Genomic DNA, 24,854 nt, shown 5'->3' on the forward strand with positions numbered 1-24,854 from the left:
TGACGATTCCATAGTTGGCACAACTGATACCGGTAACAAGAAAACATCATCAAAAAACACTACTGCCATCTAGCGTAATGTTGAGATGGTACAATAATACATTTGAAGACAGTTGTATTTTCGTAAGCCAATTAATATTTTATTGTACACTTTGTTACTTCTAATCTTTATATAGCCTACTTTCTTCTAATCGTGTAATAGTCAAATAAATCCCACTCGAGTTTTGATTTTTCTCTAGATAAATCAAAACCTCTAGTGAGATTACTGTTGACAAAATGTGTCCGAGGTCCAACGCCGAACGTTATCCAGCAATTCTGTTTCAATTGGTTGAGGGAAAACCCCGGAAAAAACTCAACCAGGTAAATTTGTCCTAACAATGATTTGAACCCGGTTCCGCTCGCTTCATGCCCAGACGTGATAACCATTACTCCACAGCGGTGGATACTCCTTATGATAATCTTTGGATGTTCTTGACTGTGTACATTATACAACATCTGGCCAAGAACAGTTGTCCTTTCTGTCAGTTGTTTTTACCCCAGTCTTTTGTTCCACTGAATATTCAAGCACATGCACTTGGCCACCAACTAAACTAAGTTCAAGATTCTAAAGAAACGTGTATATATGATTATCAAGATATTGGTGTTTATTGTTCAGAATCTCACGTAGTTAAATTCGTTCCTTTTGCAAGGGTTCCATATGACATGTTGTACTGTCACATTTTTTATCATACACTATTGCTTAACGTTAAGTGTTTCCTTTGGACAGATGTTCTGATTGTCCATTGGCTGAAAAATAAACATCCTGCTCACAGTTCTGCTTACTACCGCGACTAGTAAACTTTGATTTCAGTGCCAGTATCGAAGAGAGACGTGCAAGATACACAAGACAATGTGAGAAACACGATTCTGACTTCGGGTTCTTCTGTGTATTAGCTCTGGGTTCCTTCTACGTAGGATCAGAAACTGGTAACTATTTCATATTTTTAGATAATTTATTTTTAATTTCTCATCAGTAGTAGACTATAAAACGACTGTGACGCTACAAAAGAAGATACCGTTATCTCTAGTTGTCTCCGATACCCAAAACGTTATCACAATACCATCTCTCTGCCTTATCTCGAGTAAGTGATCTCCTGACTTAATGAATAGAGTATTTGTAAAATATCCATGGGTCTTTATTTGACATCAAAAACACAATCATGAACTAGTCCAAATAGGTACAGTATATGGAAATTATGTTCCCGATTATTGTATTACTTAGAATAAACTAACAAATCAAACTGTACAGTTAGTATTCTGAAAACATTATTTCTTCAGAGAAATCATAATTTTTCTCGGACATTTTTCGCGCTTTGATCTCACACCTACTGTACCTATCTTGTATTCCGACAGATGACAGTGACTTAAGCCAGTGTAGCATGCTTCTTTCATAAGAAAGAAAATTCCGAAGTAATCTGCACTAAAAGACGATTATGTCCACACCTATGGAGTAACAGCTAGCGCGTCTGGCCGGGAAACCAGGTGGCCCCGGTTCGATTCCCGGTCGGGGCAAGTTACCTGGTTGAGGTTTTTCCGGGGTTTTCCCTCAACCCAATATGAGCAAATGCTGGGTAACTTTCGGTGCTGGACTCCGGACTCATTTCACCGGCATTATCACCTTCATCTAATTCAGACGCTAAATAACCTAAGCTGTTGATAAAGCATCGTAAAATAACCTACAAAAAAGACGATTACAAGAATCATTTAAAATGAAACATTTTAATTGTAAAATCGCGTAATAAGTCTATAGTAAAAGTAGGGTGGGATGAAGGCTTGGAAGTAGTATGGATTTCCTATGCTGATATAGCAAGAGCTTGGGACTTCGGGCCCTAGGCCTTGCCAGGTACTCGTCTGAGTATGGGAATTGGGTATGTCAGAGTTGAGGTAGGATGGTCCACCTGTCAGCATCGGATATCAGGTCACTGTCGGACAATCATCTCATATCCTGTATAGGATGTATGATCAGGCTACTCGTATGAGGACGAGACCTGGCTCTAGCAGGGCTGAGGCAGCGTGGCCCACCTGTCAGCGTCGGATTCACGAATGCCACCCCGGCCACTGTCGGACTTGGACTGTAATTACTAAGGAAAGGGATTTGGAGTATTATAAAGAATGGTGAAACGTAGTATAGATATTCGTAGATCAGTGACTGTCAAGCGAGCTGCGTCACAGAGGATAGACGAGTACAGTTCACTTCATACAAACTTACACGCAACGTGCTGTAAACGTATTTCAGAATAAACATATAGAATAGTTTAATGACATATAGTGGCCTACATACATAATCTGCATTTCACTTTGAACTACATGTGTTTTTCTTGGCAACGCACAAGATACCAATAAACAACATTACAAATATACATATTTAAATATCAGTCTCTGCTTCCTCGCGGTTCAGGGGAAATACTGATGGCTGATAGACAGTTGTCGTCTGTATGGAACTCGACTCTGAATACAGTATGTGTGTTTTTCTATCAGGAGCGTGCTAAATTAAAACCTTTATTTACAATATCATGAAATATGATAATATGTACACAACGTACACTACAGTATTTAGAATATATATATATATATATATATATATATATATATATATATATATATATATACACACACAATATTTACAACATAGCCTAATAGAGTATCATGAAATATTGAACAAAATGTAGAGCCAAACGAAATGGTATTTTCAATTAATGCTATGTTTTGGTGATGAAACAATTATTCCTGCTGTGCCTTGTTATAATAAATTGTAAATATCATTTTCAAATTTTCTAAACACGACTTTGCTCTTTTGCAAGGAAGGAAATTTTTTAACATGGAAAAACTCCGCTCTACATCTGCAGAGACAATTGGAGAGTACTTTAAACAAAATACGTCAATTAAATTCACATGTTGAATGACGTCATTGGGACACGTGTTTGTTAGTGCATCTGCAATCTGACTGAGAAAACTGTACCTATCTTTTTTAATCAAAACTCTGTTCATTTTTTCACCAACACGTTTTCCTACTTCACCTTCTACTGCACTCAGTTTATTTACAATAGTACTCATAATATTTATTTACTCAACTAATTCTACTCCTGACTGGACTAATCGAATAATGGCATCCGGTAAATATAAAAAAATTGACTTAATATCCATGATTTCTTTTTTGATTATTCTATCATTTAGCAGTTCCTGGCATATTTGAATAGCAGTCGAAAGACTGGACCACTTTCTTCACAGATTGGAGGTAATGTGCGTAATAATAATTATTGCAAGCTTCTAACCATGACCCCCATCTCTTAAGAACTGGACATGGGGGAAGCGATAATTTAGGGAATTGTTTCCTGAATTTTGATACTCGATCTTAGCTTTTACAAATATAGTCTTTCAATTTTGTATTGTTAGTCGGTTTCACTTTCGGCATTGTACCCGCACTTCACTACGCTGAACTGCAAACCTGCATGTTGAAGTTCTTATGCGACAACTGTCCCGTTCACCTGTTGTTGACGTGCAGAGATCTGCGAATATGTCATGAGGGGAGGACTTGGTATAAAGGGTTGTAAACAAATGACTGTGTAGATGCCAATACTAGCTTTTACTACTCCAAATTCCGTTCCCTAGTAATTACATATAAGGGCATACAATGGGCGAAACCGTGTCTAAGTGTAAGGATCCATCCCAGATCCAGCCCACGTAAAACTAAGCCAACTGCTACTACTATTACTACTTTAATAATAGTAATAATAATAATAATACCTTTGAATAAGGCACAATATTAATGTATTTATATAAACTTTTCAATCTGACATAACTTTCATTAACATAAACCATAAAGGGAACTATGCACTACAGTATATTTCTCTGATAATTACAATCTATCTCAGTTTGATGCAATATTTTACTCCTGGCGTTACACTAACACCCAGTGATTTATTTATTAAAGAATGAAAAATAAAGACTAATTAAAATACGGCTTAATAAACCTCTTAATTACTCATCGGAACTTTTGTTTACGGATTTCAATATTCTTAAAATTAGACAAATTATTATGTTTTTATTCAACGTTATGCATAAAAATTGCAATAAATTCAAATTGTATCATAATAAATACAGAACAAAAAGATCCGACATAATACGACTGGAAGAGCCGAAACGTTTCACAAGCAATCATGGTGTAATAACTATAGGCCTATTTTGAGCTAACAAGCAAACATTCTGATGGGGACAGATAAAAAAGTTACATTTGTTTCTTCCACCATGTTAATAATGTCAAAAGAAGTACTTATACAAATTTTGGCCACTTGACCACAATTATAAGGCCATCCAGAAAGTGATTTTCCCTGAAGCCGTTTATAGAAAAAAAAAAAGGCACAATTGCATGGAAAGATTTATTGAAACAGATACAGCAATTGTTGCGCTATTTGTCAACATATCCTCCACTTGAATTGAGACTTTTCTCATACAAGGGATCAATTTTTGTATTCTTGTGTCGTAGAAGTCAACCGCCTGGGAACGGAACCAGCGTTTGGCAGCCCTCTGCACCTGTCTGTCGATCCCATGATAAGACAAAATTATGTCTCAATTCCTGTGGCTAACATGTCAAAAAATAGCTCAACAATTGCTATGTCTGTTCCAATACATTTTTTTCAATTAAATTGTGTTTTTTTCTGTTAACGGCCCCTGGCGAACTTATTTTTTTACGGCCCTCGTAATTGCGCTCGAGTGGCCAAAATTTGTATGAGCAATTCTTTTGACATTATTAACATGGTGAAAGAAAAAAAAATAACTTTTTTATCTGCCCCCATCAGAATGTTTGCTTGTAAGTTTATATAAAAAATAATTGAAAAATATCCAATTAAAATTGTATTATTTCTATATGAATTTAACCTTACGTTTCAAAGCCTCTCTTTCTTGTAACGATAAATAAATAATTATATTTAATTATAGTTATCTTACTTGACTTCATAGGTAAAATCATTTACATTACACGCCATGGAGGCCCGCAGGACAATAGGAGAGAGGCTGTCACATGCACAGTCGGCGCTAAAGGCAATAGAGGCGTCTGTCCTACGTGCCCACCGCCTTTATCCCAAAGGCAATAGGTCTGGTACTCATTTCTGATAGATTCTGAGTAAACCCCAGGGTCATAATGCTGCAGGAAGGATTAGATTAATGAAGAAAATCCATGACCCCCATTTGAAATCGAACCCGCGACCTTCCTGCTTCCAGCGTTAGGCTTCGTTCACACTTTGCAAGTAACTTGAATTCAAGTCATGTAATTTCAAGTACCGGTAACCTGAATTCAAGTCGCAGTTCAGACTTATTCAAGTTATTTTGTTTTCAAGTAGGATAAAATGACGTCGATGGAATTTCTGCAGTAGCAAGCCTCCGTGCCACGGAAATGATAAATATATTGAAGAAATGGAAGACGCGTTGTTCACTATGGTTTAGGAATTAGATTAGTAAGACAAATACACGACCATTGACCATTACAAATAAAATAAGTGAAATCTTCAAGCAGATTTAGTAATTCTTAATGTAAATATAATAAAATATAAGCAGGTCTGATTTACCATAATTGAAAATGATTATCTTGAAGCTATTACAGTTCCTTAAAAAAAAAAATCTATCAGTCACATTGAACTATGCCAGTTTCGGCCGATAAAATGCCATCCTTTCAAGTAACACTCTTCTTAATCCCTCCTATCTTCCTCACTTCTTCTCTATCTACAGTTTAATGGTTTTCAATTGTCTTTCATATGACATGTGTCCACGTTAAAATCGTTCAGTTTTTCAATGAACTTTTCCTTCATTCCTTATCAGCTTTCTTTCCATTTCTGTCACGAAACTTTGCAGTTTCTATAATCCATAGGCCTTCGTGAGTTTTATACAACTTCAGAAACACAAATATTTGGTCATTACTATTGTTCCCTATTATTTTTACGTTCCCAGTAGAACAGAAAAAAATCAGCTGTTAATTTAACGCTCTTAAAACAGCTGTTAATTTTAATTTCCGCGCTTTTCTCCTTGAATTCAAGTTATCAAGTGACGTTCATACTCTTCAAGTTGTTTCAAGTGTCCTTTCAAGTCAAGTAAAAAGTAGAAAGGGATTCAACTTCAATTGAAACTTGAATTCAAGCCGTTACTTGTTTTCAAGTCAACTTGAAATAACCCGAGTCACACGGGGATAGTTTACAGGAGTCAAGTGCTTGAAGCCTCTAAACTTGATGCTATATTTGTGATCACACGGAGACATTAAACTTGAAACATACTTGAAAAAAAGCGCGCGCTGAATGTTGTATTCGCAGTGGTGTTTGAATTCTTATATTCTGTTATAGTTAATAAAAATCAATAGTGAACTGGCATTTTTAGTTTGGTGAAACTGAAGATGCCACCAGCACATATTCAAGCATGTGTGCAGCTAATTGGTGCCTTGTTATTGTATGAATTACAAAATATTATTGAAAAAAAGGAAAAGAGAACATGGGTTAAGAAATGGATTCGTAGAAGAATTATGCACGGTGCACCTTGTTGAAAGAATTAGCTGAAGAAGATCCTGCAGAATACAGGAAACATCTGAGAATGAGTCCTGTTTTAAGGGTTTTTAACTCTTTTCGAACCACTTCTACGTCTATGTTTTCGAAACCTTGTTCCATGAGTTCACTGACTAGTTTCTGGAATAATAATTCCCGCTTGTTTTTATTGAGGTCTTCTTTGTCACGTATATTACATACAAGTTCATACTTCTCATACACTTCCAAAAACTTTATGATATCGTTGGAATTCCACTTAGGGGCGCTCATTATTAATAATAATTAATTTACTTCGACAATAGGCCTAAAACTACAAACTTTCTACTTGCCAAGTTGCTATAAGTTCGCATTCACACGCGGGAAGTGGTGGAGTCAAGTTGGTCACGTGACGGGAAAGTGGACACAAAAGTTGACGGGTTGTCAACTCAAATTCTGCTTGACCGCCAAGTCACAACTTGACTGTCTCGACCATATCACACGGGGAAAGTTGAAGGAAAGTCGACTTGCTCCAAGCATTTGACTCCTGTGAACTATCCCCGTGTGAATTAGCCAGTTCGTCGAATCAAGTGACTTGAATTCAAGTTAGGTGCTTGAAAAGTGTGAACGAGGCTTTGCGCCTCAACCGCGACGCTAGCGCGTGTCCCCCTTACTTTATACAGAATTATACTGTTTTTTTCTATAAACTGGATATGAAAAAAGCGGTCCAAGATTTAACATGTACACATTCATTAATTGTATAGCGGGCAGTCTTTCAAAGCGTGGCTAATTTTCGCTCAGGAACGCGCCCCACAGTTCACCAACATACACAATAAAGCCTCGTTCACATTTTTCAAGTAACTTGAATTCAAGTCACGTGATTTCAAGTACCTGAATTCAAGTCGCCGTTCAGACATTCAAGTTATTTTGTTTTCAAGTAGGATAAAATGGCGTCCATGGATGTTGTGCAATTAGGAATTTCTGTAGTAGCAAACCTCCGTGCCAGGGAAATGATAAATATATTGAAAAATGGAAGACGCGTTGTTCAGTATGGGTTAGGAATTGGATTAATAAGAGAAATACACGACCACTGACTATTACAAATAGAATTAGTGAAATCTTCAAGCAGATTTAATAATTCTTATCGCAAATGTAACAAAATATAAGCGAGTCTGATTTACCATAATTGAAAATGATTATCTTGAAGCTGTTACAGTTCCCCCACAAAAATCTATCAACCATATCGAACCATGCCAGTTTCGGTGATAAATGTCATCCCTTCAAGCAACGCTCTTCTCTTCTTAATCCCTCATTATCTTCCCCACTTCTTTTCTATCTACAGTTTAATAGTTTTGTATTATTTTTCATAGGCTATCTCATCTGTGTCCACGTTAAAATCTCTGCTGTTCAGTTCTTCAATGAACTCTTCCTTTCTTTGCATTTCTATTACGAAACTTTAAAGTTTCTATAGTCCGCAGGCCTTCGTGAATTTTATACAACTTCAGAAACTCAAATATTTGGTCATTATTTCACTTACTGCTGTTTGCTATTATTTTTACGTTCCTAGTAGAACTGAAAAACAATCAGCTATTAATTTAACGCTCTTAAAACGGCTGTTAATTTAAATTCCCGCGCTTTTCTCCTTGAATTCAAGTTATCAAGTGACGTTCACACTTTTCAAGTGTCCTTTCAAGTCAAGTAAAAAGTAGAAAGGGATCCAACTTCACTTGAAACTTTAATTCAAGCCGTTAATTGATTTCAAGTCAACTTGAAACCAGTGGCGGCTGATCGACTGAGGCAAGTGAGGCCGGGCCTCAGTCACTTGGCTTAACTGAAATCAAATTTTGTGTTTTTATATAATGTATAGTTATTTGAATGAAGCATATATCGCTGTAGAAGTTTTTGAAAACTTTGATGTATATAGACCTGTTTTGCAGTAACATTTGTTCCTGAGGTCGGGATCGCTCGTGCCGGGTCTGACTTGTGATGTATATAGACCTGTTTTGCAGTAAAATTTGTTCCTGAGGCCAGAATCGTTCTTGCCGGGTCTGTCAATGCATTTCATGTCCTTTCGCGGGCTTTGAGTTTACGCTTAAAATGCTGTAGCTGAGGCACAATTCGGCTGGCCTGGTCAGGTTTCACTCGTCCCATCCATGGGCCGGCCTCAAGGGTAGAGTGGGGTGGGAATAGTAGTGGTGACTTGTCTTCCTAACTAGGCCATAAATAACAAAATTCCAGCTCTTTGGCAGGCAGAAACCCACTCGATTCTCTCCCCTTATGTCTCAGTTTATGACATAAGCGAGGGTGTTCTACTATTGTACTTCGTAGTACAGTACTGAATCTGGGCCAATGTTGTTATGTATTTTGGGAAAATATAAACAGAAACAAATGAGAGAAATAATGCTGGTGCAGTTAATTCATTGTTAGAGTGTCCTTTTTCGAGAAGAAATAATACTAAAAGAAAGGAAGTTTTAAATAAAGAGAGAGACTACCGAGATACCTACGACATCGCTGATAATTTTTCTGACACATAATCTCAAAACGCGAGATTCTATTGCATCCTCGTATGGGCAACATAAATGGTTAAGTAGTAATGTGGTGCAAAATAAACTTCTCTTGGCCTTGTTTGTTGCTGTCAAAGGAAAAAATAAAAAGAAAAGAAAGAAAGGGGAATTTCAACACATAATATGGGATGCTTCATCACACTGAAACAATCACTGAAACTCAGAGCATAACAGCTTATTTGGTGAGTGAAATTATTATTTTTCTTTGATAGTAATAAGAATAGACTAATAATAGTAATAATAATAATACAGTAATAATGATATTAATAATATAATAACAATAATAATTAATATCATAAATAAACATTTCCTATCGGAGGCACTTAAACTAGTTGCATCTGGCCTCACCGAGGATTTTGATCACCGGCCGCTACTGCTTGAAACATAGTTCACACTTTTCAAGTTCGACTTTTCAAGTGACTTAAATTCAAATTACTTGAAAAGTGTGAACGAGGCTTTTTCGCTCAGGAACGCGCCCCACAGGTCAGCAACATACACAATAACGTACGAACGTAAAGAGACTGATGATCCCCTCCGCTCCTCTTAAGGCCTTCAGACTGGCTCCTCCTCTGCATGCAAGCCCATAGAGGTGGAACATTCCTGCCAGCCAGACCTGCCGAAGATGTTTTTGTTTGTGCCAGCAGTTGCTCACGCCGAGCCGGTCTGAACGCGGAGTCCCGGTGGTGTGCTACTCATCTGTTTGCGATGAAGAGAGTTTGATTTTGTTTTGACAGTCTGATGTTATTTCATCGGAGTGTAATCTGACCTTGGCGTGGGAGAGCAAATGGACTATTTTAATGATCACCGGCAAGTACTGAGGGGTCCGCAGTGTTAACCGATTTGGAATGTGTTACAACTGAGGCTTCTGTGTAAAACTCCCTTGTTACGAACCACGACAACGCGTTGAGAATTTTGCTTTGTTTTTTACTATGGAATGAGTCATGCCTCATAAATAGTGATAAGACAATGTTGTCTCACGGGAAAGCGTGTGTCATGGAATGCAAACGTGATATATTCTCACCCTCTGCTCCTTCTATGCCAGAAAAACATGATCTTCGACCATCTAGCTGAACCCAAACAGCTTGAGAGAGACTGCGATGGATTAATTACACAGGATGATAAACATTAATCGCCTTTTTCAACGCTGCTGCTGAATGTGTAAGTAGAAATATCTTCACTAGTCTTTGTGATCACCACCAGGCCTAGGGTGTTCAGTCATTTGCATATAGATCGATCTTATAAGACCATCAATAATCAATGCATATGAATAACGTGTTTTCTAGTCTCATTACTGTGTGCATAAATGTACTGTTTGCATTTTAATAACTGCATCATACACAGTACTTCGTTTTAATGGAGTATTCAAATCTATCTGAATACGATTACCGTATTGAAAATTTCATGAAAACGGGGATTCAAAACGAACTGAGTCTCAAGATCGATACACCTAAAAAGTGGGATCAGATCGACCGGATTGTATTCAAATTTGCATGAAAACACGTATCGTATTCAAAACGATCTCGATACGATAAGTGCGTGATCGATCGTCATTTGTTTAATGTTTCTGCTGTTTTACCAACAGCGAGCTCAATTACGTATGTTGTAACACATAATATTTTGTATTTTCCTGAAAGCCCTTATTACCGTGAAGGTTACTTATGTCCCTGGCACTAAATAAAATTGTTAAAATACCTTAATTTATAGTATGGAGTAGTGGAAATTGGATGTGATCACTGGGAGAGCTGTATGCCCATCGAACCGATCTCAAATACGTACTTTTATTATGTACCAGATTCCTCGTGCGTGTATGAAAAAAAAAAAAAAAAAAACCAGCCATATTCTCCTGAATGTGACGGTGATTTCAGTGTCGCCAACATCTCTCGCATAATACTACACACCTAATCTAACCTCTCACATAAAACCTCTCACATAATACTACATACCTAATCTAACCTAACCTAACCTCTCACATAATAAACATCTAACCTAATCTAACTTGTCACATAATACTACACAGCTATAGTTGCATTCCTTACATTTAGTATAATTTCGTTTGCGTCTGATGTATGTGTGTCGGGAGTAGAGATGAGCTTAAACGATATTTTCAAGTATCTGTGACAACTGTAACTGTGACAATTAAATATCTGTGACTTTTATCAGTGATTTTATCACACCAATATTTTATATCGATACGTAGCATGAATTACACCGATATTTTGTCACACCGATAAAAATTAGCAGGAAATATTGAAGAGCAGTGAAATATGAATGCGATTTCTCTATACACACCACTCATCAGTGATTTATATGGGAAAATCCAACAAAGAAATTATGTACATGTACCATTAACAAATAAATACTTACCTAACTGAACAGTAACATGTCAAAAGTTAACCTAATATACCAAGAGGTTATATTGTAGATATTGAACCAGTTGATCATTTTTAAATGTAGTTGGGTATGGAGAAATTGAGGTTATATGATTATTATTCTAATCGTTTTAAAAATTGATTCTTTTTATTGTATATAATATAATGGATAAATTATTTTAAGTCGTGCATTAACATTATAATATTGAGTCATAGAATAAAAATTAATGAAACATAAGTATTCGGAAAAACATTGGAAAATAATTACAAAACAAAACGGTTGTTCAGACAGGATTTTACACAAGATTAAGTACTGGTAACCAATGGTGTTGTTATTTAAATCGTGTAATAACTACATCATTTATAATAAGATGGAAAAACTACCGTCCGATTGCTGTTATTGTATCATGCGGACGCGCAAACCAACGACGTAGAGGAGAAAAATATCAGTCACAGAGTACTGAATACGGAGCAGATTTCGATAGCGATATTTTGTCACAGATATTTCGCGTCATCAGTCACAGGTTTATCTGTGACAAAAAAATACCTGTGACAAAATATCGGTTTGTGAAATATCGGCCATCTCTAGTCGGGAGCCATCTAGTGGAAGAAGTGGAACGTAATGGCGGGCAACTATTGTCTCCATTCTTCATAATTACATAATTACATTTAATTCGTTAAGTGTGTTTTGTGCATTAATCAATGTGTTAATGCAGTGATAATTCCATATACTGTATATAATACAGTAAAAAATAGTTGGGTGTTGTGGCTGTGATAAAAGTGTTGAAAATTGGTTTATAGAGCCACATTGGCAGTGATAAAAGTGTGCAATATTCGTTCAGTGGCCGGTGGATTCTCTACCTTGACCGAGTTTTCTTAATAAGGCGCATGAAAACTTAATATTCTGGCTGTTAATGAAGAATGGGAACAAGGTAGACTGGTAGAGTATCCACTAACATGTCGATGACATGCTAACAAACACAACTACTTTCGAAACTTCAGCTTCCGTATTCAGATCGTTTTCAATACGTATTAAAAAATGCATGAAAACAGGGATCAGGGAGATCGTATTCAGTACGGAAAATGTATTCAAATCGATTTTAATGGAATGGAATTTAACTGAGGGGGGTACGGGTGGCCCAGCACTGCGACCTATTGAGATCTATTGCGCTAACCCTCGATATGGAATGAGTTGCATGCCGCAGATCCCCTACGCGCACCGCCCTAACTCCCTTAACGACCGGTTCCTACAGGCGACAGAATCCATATACCATTCCTGCTTCGGAAAATTCCCCCAAGGTCCCCCTATCGGTCCGAGGCGAAACTCCTCCCCCGAGTAGGTCTGCCTCGGGTGCCATTGCAAAAGACTACATTCCACGGAGGCCGGTCGAGAGAATCAGCAGCATCGGGAGGCCACCGGTAGAGTGATCTAAAAAACCAGAAACGGAATGATGAGTGAGGTTCCAATCGCCTGATAAAGTTACCTGAAATTCATCCATAGCAGTAAGGGAAAAACCCCGAAAAAACCTCACGCAGGCAACTCGTCCTGACCGGGAATCGAACGCGGGACCGCTGGTTTCGGAGTTAGACTCACTAACCCCTCAGCCACAACGGTGGACAATCGATTTATGAAAACTAAGTGATATATATATATATATATATATATATATATATATATATATATATATATATATATATATATATATAAGCATTTTTTCTTTGATGTGTTCCGACTTGAGGTTTTCATTTTATCGATCTTGATATAGGCCGTAGAGCCCACCTCCCGAAATTCCATTCCATTCCATTAATTAGATAAAGAACATTTCTCAAGCACCTAAAGTATGAGTATTAAATTAGACTTCTGTCTTTACGTCCGCGTCTGAACGGAAATTCCATGTGGCCCTTGAAGAGAAAGAGAAGTAATTCGAAACCGCAGACATTCAGTACCCGTAGGGAATCACCGAGTCATGTTTACCATGTTAGCTGCATGCTATCAGTCAGTTACAATCTTCTCTTTTTGTTTGCATTCTTTTCCACAAACAGAATCTGTAAGCATAGTTGCCAGATGTAACGCATAGTGCTTCGTTTAACGTCCAGTGGTGTAAATTTATTTGACATTTGCTCGTGTAGCAAATAAATACTTCTTCTAAACTTAAACTCCACTTTTCTTCAATGATTTTGCGTATGTCGTTCTTGCCGTTACATTCGCGCGTTCGAAATCCTATCAAGGACGGTGGATTTTAAATGGAGATAAAATGCTGAGAATACTAATTAAAATTTAAGTGCCCGACTCGTTCACTGATTTCGACGCTGAATAACCTTTACAATTGAAAGAGCCGTTAAATTAAATACAACTGCTGCCATCAAATAAAATGAGGGAATTTGATTCTGAGACTCCTTTTCTTTGCCATTCTTTTACTACTATTTCAACCACATGCTATTAGAAATGCGTAGAAGTAGTGTCTGTGGTTTTGAAGCCTCTTATTATGAGATGTCAGTATCATATTCCAACTGAAGTTACTAAACAAGTCCAACATATTATTATTTTCATGATGACTGAATACAATTTTATCTGTTTATGAAGAGGAGAATAACGTGTTGTTGGATATATGACGTCAGAATTTATTTGTAAATCCAGATTTTCTTTGAGTAGCCTCCGCCATGGCTCAGGCGATAGCGCATTTCCCGTTGATCTGGAGTTTCGTTCGAACGTGGGTTCGATTCCCGCTTGGGCTGATTACCTGATTGGATTCTTTCCGAGGTTTTTCCCAAGAGTAAGGCGAATTTCAGGCAATCTTTGGCGGATTCTCGGCCTCAGCTTGCCAAATACCATCTCTTCTTCAGCTACAAGGATTGGGCCTACTGGCCTGTTTCGTCTTCAAAGTGTATAGCATCGATTCACCTTGTTCTGGTCTTTCCTTATTTATCTTTCCTGTTGATATGTAATTCATTCATTCATTTAGTGTTCTGCCCAAGGGCAGATTCACTGCAAACCCAGCTTTCTCCAATCTTTCCTATTTTCTGCCTTCCCCTTTGTCGTCTCATATATGATCCATATACCTTAATGTCGCCTATCGCAGGGGTGTCAACCTTAAGAATACTGCAGGCCATTATTTAAAAAATATTTTTTGGAGGGTCGCAGACATCTTTCAATAATAAATACAATTTACATAAATGTCTTACTAATTAGTTATTACTCTAATTTATAATAATTAATAATACAAGTCTGTTCAAATATATATATATATATATATTTTTAATTTTAAGTTTGAAACTCTATCGTCTGATATTTTCTTCTGCCTCCGAACTCTTCTTCCGTTCACCATTCCTTCCAGTGAAACCTTCAGTAGACAGTTTCTTCTCAGCCAGTGACCCAACCAATTCCTTTTCCTCTTCCTGATCAGTTTCAGTATCATTCTTTCTTCGCCCACTCTTTCCAACACAGCTTCATTTCTTATTCTGTCTGACCACATAACACATTTCATTCTTCTCCAAATCCATATTTCAAATGTTTGTAGTCGTTTCTCTTCACTTCGTCGTAATACCCATATTTCTGCCCCCATACAATGCTACACTCCATACAAAGCACTTCACTAGTCTCTTCCTTAATTCTCTTTCCAGAGGTCCGCAGAAGATGCTCCTTTTTCTATTAAAAGCTTCCTTGGCCATTGCTATCCTTCTTTCGATTTCCCGGTAGCAGCTCATGTTACTGCTCATAGTACACCCTAAGTATTTGAAGCTGTCCACTTGCTCTACTGCCTCATTTAGAATTCGCAAGTTTACCTTCTTTATTTTTCTTCCTATGACCATGGTCTTCGTCTTATTTGTATTTATCTTCATTCCATACTGTTCACAGCTGTCATTTAGCTCCAGTAGCATATCCCTTAGTATCATCTCCTTTTCTGCTAACAAAGCCATATCATCAGCAAATCTTATGCACTTTATTCTTCTGCCTCCGACTATCACTCCTCCCATGTTCTGAAAACAGTTCTTCACTAAATCCTGTATCATTCTATAATCTGCAATATTTAAAAATTGGCGGGGATGAAGTCTTGGAGGTAGTGCGGGTTTCCGTTGCTGGACCTGTATCAGGCAGAGTGAGACTGGAGGCCCACCTGTCAACGTTGGATTCTCTATTGCCACCTAGATCACCTGTTAGACTTGGCAGTCATCGCATAGGCCGCTCAATTGGGCCAAAGCGAGCCTAGTGCAAGGATCCGTCCCACGTTCGGCCCTCGAAAAGTCAAGCCAACGGGAAAGGCATGAAAAAGGATACCAAGCGTTATTCTCTAGCCTTTGCTGATTATGGATCCGATACGTACGATGTTTATGCATTTATGACGTGGTGCAAAAATTATTGCTCTTTTTAAACTGACTGACCATATTGGGATTTCAATAAATTACTTTCCCAAAACAGGCTATGAAATGTTTCATATAAAATAATTTTTATCTCGAAAAGGAATAAAAAAAGAGCAAAATTGTATTCAACTTTTTTTGTTTGAAATATCTCAAAGAATAGCCCCCTGGAATTAATGATATAGCTTGCGGTTCACTCTGTATATGCATGGACTGCATATGAATCAACTTGTTAAACAACCCTGCCAATGATTTAGGATAAATTATTGTAAACATACAGCTGAACGAACAGGTAGTAATATAAAGAGTCTTACATTTCAGAAGATTAAGAAGACAAATGCACTGTCTTGCTATGTTACTAACTCACTCACTGACGGGAAGACATATTTCCGTCAAAATAGACATTTCAAAATATCACAGTACTCTATAATTCATCAGATATGCATGTAATATTCCAAATAGAACTGACGTATGTTGATTAATAGCATAAGACGGCGGTTGCAAAAGCAGGAAGTTGTTAATTCTCTTATTCTCCACTACGACCATCCCACATGAGAACTGTAAGTGTGCTAACCCCACACCAGCTGACTACACTAAGGTTCACTGCGCACCGAAGTCCCGTGCGAATGAAATGGACAGTTGGCGGAAATATATAAATGCCTATACTGAGTGTTTCGTAATCTATACTAATAATAAATCTGTAGCCGAGATTTTTCTTGTAATTTTCGATTTTCCAAAAATAATTGGTCCTAACATATATAATTAACCACCCTGAAACCGAAAATCGCTTTTTTGAAATTGTATGTCTGTCTCTCTGTATGTATGTATGTATGTATGTATTTTTTTTAAACCTTGTTTACCAGCATGTTCCATTACAAAAATGCAATAGGCTACTACATGCTAATAGACTACACATTACAATATTGGTAACTCTTCCGAATACAATGTATATACATTATTGCTAGCCTATTCTACTTTCCCTAAATATACTATTTACAACATGTTAACACCTATGCTACTGTTGAAGCTGTTAAATACTTTGTACAACACTATTTTAGTACCTATTCCTTTTCTATTTACAGATTAAAAAAAATCAATACTATTGCTAATCATTTTAAAAACTATGTTTAGAAATATACTATTTAACAAATTAACCTACTTTCCCTAAATTTACTATTTACAACGTGTTAACATCTATGCTACTGTTGGATCTTTAAATACTTTATACAACACTATTTTAGAGCCTTTTCTGTTTACAAATTAAAAAAAAACATCTTTACTATTGCTAATACTTAAAAAAAAACTATGTTTAGAAGAAAACTATTTAACACATTAACCTATATTCCTTAAATTTACTATTTACAACGTGTCAACATCTACTGTATGGTACTGTTGAATCTTTTAAATACATTATACATCACTATTTTAGAGCCTATTCTGTTTTTCTATTTATAAATTAAAAAAAAAAAACAATGAATATTATTGTTAATTCTTTTACAATCTATGTTTAGAAGTATACTATTTATAAAATTAATCTATTTTCCTTCAATTTACTATTTACAACGTATCAACATTGTTGAATCTTTTAAATACATTTACAACACTATTTTGGAGCCTATTCTGTTTTTCTGTTTACAAATTAAAAAAAAAATCTATACTATTGTTAATACTTTTAAAAACGATGATGTATGTATGTATGTATGTTTGTTTCTTTGTTACCTTTTCACGCGATAATGGCTGAACTGATTTCGATGAAAATTGGAATATAAATTAAGTTCGTTGTAACTTAGATTTTAGGCTATATGGCATTCAAAATACATTATTTAAAAGGGGGTTATAATGGGGCCTGAATTAAATAAATCGAAATATCTCGCTTATTGTTGATTTTTGTGAAAAATGTTACATAACAAAAGTTTCTTTAAAAATAATTTGCGATAAGTTTTATTCCTTGAAAAATTTTGATAGGACTGATATTTAATGAGATAAATGAGTTTTAAAATTAAAATAACTGCCATCTAAGGCCGTGTAATGAATTAAAAAACAAATGACTTCGTCTATAAGGGGCCTTGGACAGCAACAATCGAAAGCTATGAAAGATAGCCTACAGAGAATGTTTCTGTGTTTGTATGAAGTAATATCGGAAGCTAAATTAACCGATTTGTATAATAAATTATTATTTCACCATTGGAAAATGTAGTTTCTCTAGATGGACATAATGCTATAATGTTATTACAGTAACTTCTGATATAATATAATAATATAATGTAATATAATATAATTTAAGTTATTTGAAGGGTTCGGAACCATAGTGGGCCAAGCGCCATTTACTGAATACGTAGAAAACAAGGGTTAAAATTTATTACCATAATTCAATGGAAACCTGTAAGAAGTAAAATAAAATATACACATTAAATCTAAATGATGTCAATCTTCATTAAACTATGGTTGCATGTAATAAAAATTAAGAAACATGTTAAAGGAATTGTCATTGCACCAAATGAGTGTCTCTGGACCAAAATGATCGCATTTTAATTATTTGGATGCAATTTAAATTAAGAAGTAACATATTAAACGATTTATCCTTCTATCAAACACGAATGTTCCCTGCATCAAATGTCATATTTTAATTATGTAATTACTTTATATTTATTTCTAACGGGTGCAGCGGAGCGCACGGGTACGGCTAGTTAGGCTTAGGCCTAATAATTCAGCTACCTATAAACTGCATTGAAGTCGCGTGATTCAAAATACGTGGCTAGCCAGAAAGACAGACTTCGGCACGAATCAGAGTCACGTGATTATCTTGATCTAGTCATGACCATCTTAACAATCGCCTAATATAAATAGATCTACATGTTCAAAATTCTAAAAAACAAAGGAATTGCTATGTTAAACTCATGTTAAACGTGCATTTATATGTATATTTGTTCAATGTTGGCCATGTTATGACTAAGAATGTGACGTCGCGCCGTAGTCTGTCTTTCTCGTTAGCCACATTCAAAATATGTGTGACGTCACAGCACAAGCATAGGTACTTCGTATAAATCTATACTAAACAGACACAACCTATACCCGCTCGCTCTAGTATTTCGAAGCAGGGAAATAGTCATAGTGAGTACTGTTATCAATCTATATCTTTGTGGATGATTGTAGATCAATGGTAGAGGTAAACTGTAGTCAAGACGCTTAAGCGTGTAATAAGTTTGGTGTTATGGAGTTTGAACTAATATTTTCACTGTTCATACGGACAACATTACACATAAATTGTGTAAAATAAACATAAAACAAACAGTGAATTGAAAGACACTGCAATACCAAAAGACACAGAAATTGTGCTGAACGTAATCCAAAAGAACCAGTACAGATGCCTCAAACTAGCAAGCTGTCTCGTTCGCGCAGGCGCATAGAGTACTTCTCCCCTACCACTGTCCGCCTACTGCTGTGCACTGTGGACTAGAACGGTACAGCTCAGTTCTAATAACAGTTGAGAAGGCTGCATAGGGAGGGTACATCTTGAATACATTGTCAAGAGGTCAACTTTTCAGATAATATGACTATACCTGGGTATCGGAGCCTAGGTGGGCCCCCTCCGTTATCTCTACTACTTCCCCTCTCCAGGCAGCTTCCTAGTTTGAGGCATCTGTACCATCAAAATCTGAAAATTATCAAGATATTAAAAGCTGGTTCACAATAAACCGGAAACGAGAACGAGAACGGAAATATTGTTAAAATAAATGTATTTCCGTTCTCGTTCTCGTTTTCATTCCTGGTTTATTGTGAATCAGCCTTAACTTGACTTCTAGCAAGGAATTGTGTATCATGATGGTCAGTGCTAACGTTCTAATTACTAAATTAAATAATCGACATTTTAGAGAATTTCTAGAAAAGTACACAGAAAAATAGTGGGTTTTCAGTGGCGAGTGACATACGCAATAGCCTGATGAAACACGAAAAAATATCGGACAAAAGGAATACAGTAGACTATTGTTAATCGGAATTACGCTAATCCAAAAATCTGGTTAATCCGAGAAAAATTATTTTAAGAAAACAAACAAATTTATTGTAATAGTACAAAGTAGCGAAAAGGAAAAATGTATAAATTCACTCAATTTCTTTTAGTTTAAAAATTATGAAAATATCACATTCAAGGGTACTTACAATAATTAGTATTTTCTGTACATAATTTACACATCTGTCATGTTCATAAAATCAGTAATTTTCTGCTGTAATGAAGTGAACCTGTTGATTGTGGTTCTAAAAACAGCAACAGGGTACTCCCAACACCCCACCACCGTCTCTCAGCGCTCGTGAATAGCATGCATTGCATTACAGGAAATATTTCGGTTAATCCGAAAATCTTGTAATCCGAATAGGTCTTGGTCCCAATTAGTTCGGATTAACGAGGCTCTACTGTATATTGTATTATAGCCTACCCATGCTCCAATAACGTCATGTCAAATTTAAAAACAACTTTCTGGCGATATAAAATCATTTTAAGTGATATCCGCATAATGTTCAAGTTCCGTAATTTACGAATGCACGTTATTATTCACTTCAACGACCACGACGAAACTGGAGCTCATGATGCAGCTTACTTTATACGTTAATATACTTGTTATATAGCTCTACTGGGTGTTCATTTCAAAATGTGTCATGACGTCACTGTTGTGAGTCAGCGATTTGAAGCGAGTTTCAGCTTTTATGTCCGAGAAGTTGCCTATTAATCAAGGCGTTCAATCTGAGCTTGAACGTCGTAGCGACAGATGGCGGTCTGTAAAGTCTGTGTGCTACCATAACCTCTTTCGAACTGTGTTTTGCGCGGGCAAGTCGTACGCAGGGTATTTGTTATCATCCGTTGCATACCGCAACATTCTACAACCCAAATCAAATGCTCCGTGTCCATGTTGACCGTCGAAGTTAATGTCAACAAATACGTAAGTAATCGTCTTAACCCTCTCGCCATATCCCGACAGTAAGAAAAGAACTCACCTTAGTACATGTTTCCAAACAGTTCACATTCCTGTCACTACCGGCGTTACCGCACGTATCGGTACGTACTTCCAGAGTCCGTGGGTATCCACGGACTCTGCGTACTTCAGAATGAACGCCGTACTTGCTAGGCAACTTCTCTCGCATTTAGGTAATACGCCTCTGCGGGAGTATAAGAAGATTGAATTCTCTAGGCTCACTGGCTAGCCACATGACGATATACAGCGAGCCATGACACACTTTGAACTGAACACGCAGTATACTGTCACGTCTCATTTCAGTAGCTGGTCAGAAGTTGTCCAACAGTGCTCCATTACATTAGGAGTTGACCGTACTCCACGAACACGACGCGACGACCTAAACGTTGCATTATCTTTATCCTCCTGAGTGTTGAGAGTGTAGTATACTATACCATACTTCAAACATGATTATGATATAAGATGTATATGCAGAGACCCGACGTATAGTATAATATACATACATTTGTGCCCTAATTGTAACCTGTAGAATTTTTTTAACATTTTTCTCATGTTAGTGACTTTTTTTTTTGAAGTGTAGAATTATATTGAAAACAACAAATGTCTCAGGACTCAGGAGGGTATTCGACGTAGCCTATTATATACCCAGTATGTCCTAAATTTCAGTCTTTAAGTAGATGGAAAAACAAGCTTTCCTCTGATTGAGGTTCTAGCTGATATGTACAAACCCAGAAACAAAATTTGGGCCACCCGAAAACTCAGGTGACCCAAATTTTGTTTCTGGATCTGTACATCTATAGAGCGATCAGATGAAGTGTGGACAGGAGCGACGGGGTTTTCACTGTGCGCTGCTGACGCACTCGTGGTGGGGAACAGAGGGCTGGCAGAAGCGATTATGCACGCATGCATTTTGTGTTTTTGTCCTGGCTCGTATCAAGGTTAGTCTCCACGTGAATGGCTAGTGACATGGTACATACTATAAACTGTTCTCCAACCAGGAGATTAACCGTGAAAGGAATGTGCTTACTATTGCGTCATCTATTGGAGCGAAGTAGATAGATAATATTAAAGTTATAACGTCAGTTTAAAAAACATGCGCTCTCCTGCATATGTTATTTTCTGTATGGAGGGATTAAAAGACCAGGAAATTAACCGTGATCTAATTTGTAAATTAGGGTAGTATAAATATGTGTGTATCAATGTTATCGTTTGTACTTTGAGAGTCAGCCAATGGAGATGCGTGTACCCACATGTGTGACCTTATGACATCTTATGACATCAACATTCATTCATAGCATCACCCCGCTGCGTCTCATTCCCCTGAGACTTTCTCCTGGTTGGAGTACAGTACTACGGTGTGTTATACGGTGTTTTCTTGTGCATTTAAAGTGAAAGTGTGAATAAGTGTAAACTGTATAACAGCTGATCGAATGTTTACTACTGAACAACGTGTATATATTTATGATTCATATTCATATGTGTGTTTTCCCTCAACCCAATAAGAGTAAATGCAGGACAACTTTCGGCGATGGACCCTGGATTCATTTCGCTAGCATTATCACTTTCATCTCTTTCAGATACTTGATAACCATAGCAGTTGATAAAGCGTCGTAAAATAACCAATTAAAAACCTCCATAACATTGATGATATAGCCATGGCATATGATAAGGTCAGAGGATAAGTCTTGCCTCTTCTACCGAAGTTGTTGAAGACGGTGACAAGTTTCATACACCAGTTGATGATGATGATGATGGTGATGATGATTTTCGTAAAATGTTTCTTAATCAATTGTCACGTAAATGACAACAGAAAATATATACGATTTACTTTACCCGTTTCAAAAATAAGAAACTCACACTTCGACCGAGTCAAGTAGTATTACTCGTTGACGTTGTTTTCGCATGAATTACAATTTATCTACCTTCCAAAGTACAAGAGCATCGACAACTCAGCAAAAGTCGTTGATACTACGAAATAATAATATCTGAATCATGAACGGAAGCAGACATTTTTTTCAACACGTTCATAGTATCTTCTTGCCTCATACCGAAGGAAACTATAGTCACAGATAAGTCTACTTCTCCTTATGAAAAACTGTTTCATAAAACTATATTTCTATTAATAGAAAAAGCCTCAGCTTTTAACGTGAAACGTTCATGCTCGAAAGTCAAATGGAGAAATGTTAACGGAAGTTCCAACGTCTGACGTCACTGTCTTCTGTAAGATAAAATTTTCAAAGTTTATTATAGGAACAGTAAGTTATCACCGCTTCGTTATTGCATCAGTGCATAGATGGCAGTTTCAAAATGAAATGCATATAAAAGTAAATGATGACGCCATACGCCGATAAGATAAGAGTGGCCGTGCAAGTGCAAGCTATTGTCTGCACGTCAGCTCTGAAACCTTGCGGTATGAGGAAGTGGGGAGCGAGGGGACGTGACTCAGCACGGCCAGCTAGGGAGTGTGTGTGGATGTTACCGATTCCATGCCTCATTCCTGCAGCGGTTTCAAAGCTGGCCCTCAGACAGTAGACGAGTATCTTACACTTTTGCAAGGGAGATCAAGATACTCAAAGTTAAAAAGTGAAAGTGAAAGAATGGATGCTTATCGCAAGCGAAAAAGACAAGATAACGAAAATAAAAACAGTGAACAGGTAAACCAAAAAGAGTGGAAAAGGAACATGTGAGGGAGTGCAAACATTGCATTAAAAGCGGTATCTATGAAACAGTAACATTTTTTAAGTTAAAATCTAACTTCAAAGATCATTGTAATATAGGCTTAAACATGTTGTTAAGAGCAGTGCCTCTGTTACGGTATTATTTTAAGTTAAAATTTTACATCAAAGATTGCTGTAATATAGGCTTAAACATTTCAATAAAAGTAGTGCCTGTAAAACAGTAACATTTTAATTTAAAAGTTCACAGCGAAGACTGTGTTTATTTATTATTTTTTTTTTTGTAATACACAACACAGCCCTTCCTTTTTAAATCATTCTTCTATGTATGTACTGTGGTTTTCCTTGATGAGTGAATCGTCTGTTTACATCGTACAGCACCACGCGTCACTACTCTTCGTCAAGTCTTTTGTTCACTGCACAAACTCCGTACTCACTTAACTTCAAAGAGGAGTGGCTAAGATTCCAGTCTCTACTTATGAACCGGGAGAATGAAAATCCTCATACCCATGTTACAGCAAATGTTGCAAGTACCCTCCACTTTCTTCCAAACAGAATTGTACCCATCGTACTATATTCAGTGACGTTTCCTGAAGTGTGTACTGTTCTCCAACCAGGAGATCAACCGTGAAAGGAATGTGCTTACTATTGCGTCATCTATTGGAGCGAAGTGGATAGATAATATTATAGTTATAACGTCAGTTTGAAAACCATGCGCTATCCTGCATTTGTTATTTTCTGTATGGAGGGATTAAAAAGACCAGGAGATTAACAGTGATCTAATTTTGTAACTAGGGTAGTATAAATATGTATATATCAATGTTATTGTTTGTGCTGTGAGCGCTAGCCAATAGAGATACGAGTACCCACGTGTGTGACCTTATGACATCTTATGACATCAACATTCATTCACAGCATTACCCCGCTTCGTCTCATTCCGTAGAGACTTTCTCGTGGTTGGAGTACAGTAGTCATTTATGTTACTGTCTTCATTTCTGATTTTATCTCGGAGCCGCACGATTCTGTATACTCCTGTCCTTTAGTTTACCCCAAAGGAAAAAATGTAGATAGGTCAGAACCTGTGATCGGAGGGGCATCGGGTTGTTTATTAAATTATATTATTAGCAAATAAGTAAGTGGTTATCATCTTCATTAATTCGGATATGTGGCTTGTAGCACATCTTGCTGCCAAGTATGTTCCGTCAACTCGATATCGTCAACTTGTTCCACAAATTTCATGAAGATGCGACCGTAGACCTCATAGTCCGTTGTCTCAACGAAGAAAAATACGGTCAGTCAATATTCATGAGACACTGCGCACCAGGCCCCAACGTTTTCAGAATAGGCTATAGTGGTGTTTGGTGAGTAACAAAGGAATTTTCGTCAGC

General features: G+C 36.9%; 1 protein-coding gene across 1 annotated transcript in view; it reads left to right on the forward strand.

The window, feature by feature from the left end:
* The first annotated feature begins 829 nt into the window (after positions 1-829).
* LOC138701984 (uncharacterized) overlaps positions 830-24,854 on the forward strand; it is a 95,772-nt gene continuing 71,747 nt past the window's right edge. The window contains exon 1 of the mRNA XM_069829415.1: positions 830-965. The gene's annotated coding sequence lies outside the window, so the exon portion shown is untranslated. The remainder of the gene's footprint in view (positions 966-24,854) is intronic.

Source organism: Periplaneta americana, chromosome 6 (assembly GCF_040183065.1).
Source record: "Periplaneta americana isolate PAMFEO1 chromosome 6, P.americana_PAMFEO1_priV1, whole genome shotgun sequence".
In the NCBI taxonomy this organism is placed as follows: Eukaryota; Metazoa; Arthropoda; class Insecta; order Blattodea; family Blattidae; genus Periplaneta; species Periplaneta americana.